Genomic DNA, 4,549 nt, shown 5'->3' with positions numbered 1-4,549 from the left:
ACACAGCGTCTCCACGACATGGCAGCGGCGGCAACAATACTACAGCGAGAATAAAAGTTACGCCTTGTTTCTTTGCGTAAACATTTAGGTGGTGTTATGCAAATCTTCCCACACAGTGACGTAGACATGGGGGGCGTGTTTAAACGAGGCGTTTTAGGAGGGCGTGGACGAATCTTAACTTTTATAAAGAATATCTCTTTGGGTTTGAGACTTTAGTCTTTGCAACTTTAGGGATCTTATCTATTCACGAACAGCTTGTAACACTCCAAAGAGAAAGTAAAACTTGAAATCGCATCATATGACCCCTTTAAAAGGTAAGATTAAACGATTATAGATGTTTGATATGACTTTTGCTTTGGGTTAGTTTTGACAATTTGAAAGTTGTCATATGTCAATTTTTTTTTTCAAATATTAATGTTTGATTTAATGCTGTAGTCTTTTTGTACATTTATTTATAATGCTATATACGTTTATTTATTTATTTTAAATGACTTTCAATATATTCTCTCTCTCTCTCTCTCTCTCTCTCTATATATATATATATATTAGTACATTTCATTTACATGGTCTGATATATTTTCTTTCATATTAACTTTACTATAATATGTCTTTTTTTGTGAGGCTCATTCCAATAGTTTATTTATACACATTAAAAATAGTAGCCTCTGGACAGCATCCCCTGCAGTGTGAGTTCAGTCTGAAAACATGCATCATATCCTTTTACACATTTCTTGCCATATTTCTGGATACATCATATAAAATGGAGAATCAGATCTGTTACATCACCACACCTCTGTTCTGTACTTCAGCTTTTTTAAGGATTTGTCTACTGCAGAACACTGTCCAGATAACTTGGACAGGGTCTCTGCACATAGTCAGAAGGGGGTTGGGGCTCTGATTGTTAAGAGATTGCACAACTGTGAGAGCGAAGAATGTGGTGGCCCTTGGGACTTAGAAATATTGCAGCTGCAGTCTAGAGGTGGGAGCAGAGACCTTCGCAGTTCCTTCACTTCACGGTGTGGAATGGTGTCATGATAAATACTATGATTAACTGCAAATCACTGGATTTAGCTTTTGTTTCTGTAATATTAAAACCACACTGCATATATAGTTTTGTAGGACTATTTATAGATAAAAACAGAAAGCATGAGAACTTTTTATTAAACTTTTACCCCAAGTGACTCTCTCTGATTGAACTCACAATATGATAGTGAGATCGTAAGAACTGAACAGAAACTCAGTAACAGTATGTGGAGACAAATCTATATTGTATCACCTTAACAATAGGGTTTAAAGCTGAGGGGAAATTATGTTGGGGTAAGTTGTCACAATGGAACCTGCCATTAAATAGCATATTATAGGCTTTTAATCCAATTTTAAACAGTAAAACAATGCAAAGTGTCCAACCATGTGACAACCAACATTATTTTAGTATTATTTATATAGTGCTGCTGTATAGTGTAGTATTATTGTTTTGTATTATTTCTGTAATACTTATATTTTATTATAGTTTTTTAAATTAAAATCATTCATTAGCTTTTATTTTTACATTTTCTGTTTTAATTTTACTTACATTTTTAGTAACTTTGGTATGTGCTTTTGTAATTTTATTAGTTGATATTCTTTTTTAAATTTTTATATTTTTTTTTTTTTTTTAACAGTTAGTAATTTTAGTGCTTCAGCTTAAACTTTTTTTTTTTTTTTTACATTTTATTAATGCTTTTCATCTAATATTTATATTTCATTTTGTTTTATTTAGCGTTATTTCTTTTAACATTTTTAGTTTAGTATTAGTAAATGATAATTGCCATGGTGATAACTTTATGAAATATTTGTTTTTATGAAAAATACCCTTGGTCCTGGGAACGCAGTTCAACCTTTCAGTTAAAAACCAACCAAATAAATAAATAAATAAATCATTCATTAGATACTTTTGTACAAAACATATTTTTAACTTTTTAATTATTTGATTTGATTTTTTTATTTGATTTATTATTCCATTTTATAAATCAACATATAAACAAACCACACATTTGTTTTGGAGGCTGACTGCCTGGACTTTTGACTCAAAACCTTATACAGTTGCTGAGATGGAGCCTTTATGGCAACTCTCCCGTCCTCTCCTCTATGGAGAATGTTTGTTACTGACTAGCATCTTATTTGTTTTCATAAGAAAAAAAAACAACAACAATTATAACACCAGTCCCAATTCCGCCGGATAACAGCATCTTTAGTTACGTATGCTGGCGTTATAATAGTGTGTGTGTGTGTGTGTGCGGTAATTGTGTCCATGCGCGAGACTACAGAGGAGGGAGGAGAGACCGAGAACGGGAGAAGGGCCGCCATTATTGGGAAGCCGAAAAAAACACATTAACACACACATTCACACGCGCTCCGTCACTGGACTTCGCCTTTATGTTGGGAGAAGTCCTTTTTTTCCCCGCAAGAGACTTGCGCTGTTCCGCACAGACCGCGTGCTGACGACTGAAATGTGTGATAAACATGGACAACTCGAGATGTTTTGGACACAACAAAGGAAATTATAAGTGCTCAAAAACAACGTGGTGAACCCAAGGGAAGACACAACGATACAAAGCTGTTTTTTCCCCCTCTCTCCTTCAACGCCCCCTCCTTTCCAACAAGAAACAATGATCTGATATTCCAGCCTGGTTTTTCCTCGATGCTTTTTGTCTTTTGTGCTGCGTTTGGGAAGAGAACCACAAATCAGATTGTTGAAAACTTTCAGAATACAATCAGTCATTGAAAGAAGAGACTGTATTGCGATCGGAAAGCTGCAGAAGAGAAACGCCGAGGTTTATGGGACTACTGCTGGACTATTATTATTGTTCTTCCTCATCTTGATGAATTTCTGAGCCGGTTACTGCTGCTGCAGATAAAGGAGTGAAAGAGAAGAGAGAGGGAGGCATGCTGTGGTATGCGCCAGTCTTTTTTCTTTTCCTTTTCCTTCATCTACATTTCTTAAATCCATGGGATCCTGTAAGCAAACTGGTTTGCGGCTATGCAAACTTGAGATATTTATTGAGGGGAAACTAGAGGGGCGTATGTAGATTTGTTATTCTATTTAACTAAAACTGGTTTCCATGTGATATTTTGTGACTGGTTTCATATTCCTTCACCTAGATCAGGAGTTTGTTACATCTTTGCCTTTAAACGTGTTCTCATACAGCTGTCAGGCAGTATGTGGCAAATGAATGGTTTCAGAACAGTCTTTATGCTTTACATCTTTTAAAATAATTTCTGGTAAATTGGTTTATGACAACCAAAGCCAGTAAAATCATAATCGTTGCTGGGTTTTGTGTAAACTGAGATGGGTGAACGATTGTCTGGCATCACCCAAATAAAGCACTGACGCTTTGACACAGATCTGATAAAGTGGTTTATATCAATATTCAGAGTTTGATTATATTCTGTTTATGTAAGACTCATGTAAACATTAGAATGAATGACGTAACTGGATTACTCCAAAATTCCGGTTAATTAAACAGAATTTTGAGTCACTTATTCAGAATATCCAACAAATTCTTCACATCCACAGAAAATAAACTTTCTAAATGTGAAATTTTGAAGTAGAAAAACTGAAATAATATTTTCTCTTGTAAAACATATTCCAATAATATTTCATTTACAACTTCGAAAACTATGTTTTCGATGTGTAATAATAGTTTTTTTTTGTATTCTAACTTTTCCTATTCAAATGTTACACACATGAGATGTGAGCATATAATTATATACACAATATATCAATAATTAATTATTTATATATTTAAAAAAATGAAATAATTTTCCATGAAAATAATTTTTCACATCCCCAGAAAATCACTTTTTTTTTTTTTTTTGTTAAATCTTTTTTTTGTTATTGAAATATTGAATTAATTAGTTACTGTCTAAAATGACTATAATAGTAAATGGCCTGTGAAAATTTTTCATAAAAGAATGCGCTTGACTTGATTTGGATTATGAAGATTACATTATAAATACCTTTTTCAGAATAAAGCGTTGACCAAAATAGCCTAGACCTTAATCAGAAAATGTTGTGCATGGTTATTATTAATCTTGAGCCTTTTTGGAACATTGCTTTTGACGTATGGCAGTATAGTCCAGTTGTTCTCTGATTTTAACATTGTGCCTTTGGTCCTAAATGACATTTCTGTCAGGACCACTATTGTCAAAATGATAGATACTTAGCATAAAGTTTGGTTTGGAGGTATGGTTCTGTTCTGCCCATCCATGCAGCCTGTCATGAATGAGCAGGGAGAGCAGCAATAATAACCCCCCTAGGGTTAACAGAACAGAACAAGGCAGATATCATTCATGTACTTAATGATATTTAAGTGTAACACTTTATTCAAGATAAAGGAGTCTGATTAGCAAGGAATATCAGAAAGCCAAGTCCTGACTGTGGCGAAAGGAGGAGCTGGGGATGGAGGAGGGTAATTTGCTCCTGAGCAAGCTGAAAAGCTGCTGAATAATACTGAATAGAGCTTATATAGGAATGCCACAACAGGTGTCGTATTCCTATAGGTAGATG

At 34.2% G+C, this 4,549-nt stretch overlaps 1 protein-coding gene across 5 annotated transcripts in view; it reads left to right on the top strand.

The window, feature by feature from the left end:
* Nucleotides 1-2,253: 2,253 nt before the first annotated feature.
* Nucleotides 2,254-4,549, top strand: part of LOC107670284 (rho GTPase-activating protein 35-like) — a 94,159-nt gene continuing 91,863 nt past the window's right edge. For all 5 annotated transcript variants that reach the window (XR_001632080.1, XM_016462864.1, XM_016462868.1 and 2 more), the window contains exon 1: nt 2,254-2,933. The gene's annotated coding sequence lies outside the window, so the exon portion shown is untranslated. The remainder of the gene's footprint in view (nt 2,934-4,549) is intronic.

Source organism: Sinocyclocheilus anshuiensis, unplaced genomic scaffold, assembly GCF_001515605.1.
Source record: "Sinocyclocheilus anshuiensis isolate Anshui unplaced genomic scaffold, SAMN03320099.WGS_v1.1 scaffold513, whole genome shotgun sequence".
In the NCBI taxonomy this organism is placed as follows: domain Eukaryota; kingdom Metazoa; phylum Chordata; class Actinopteri; order Cypriniformes; family Cyprinidae; genus Sinocyclocheilus; species Sinocyclocheilus anshuiensis.
The sequence above is the reverse complement of the archived record's forward strand: the minus strand, read 5'-3'. Positions and strand labels throughout refer to the sequence as shown.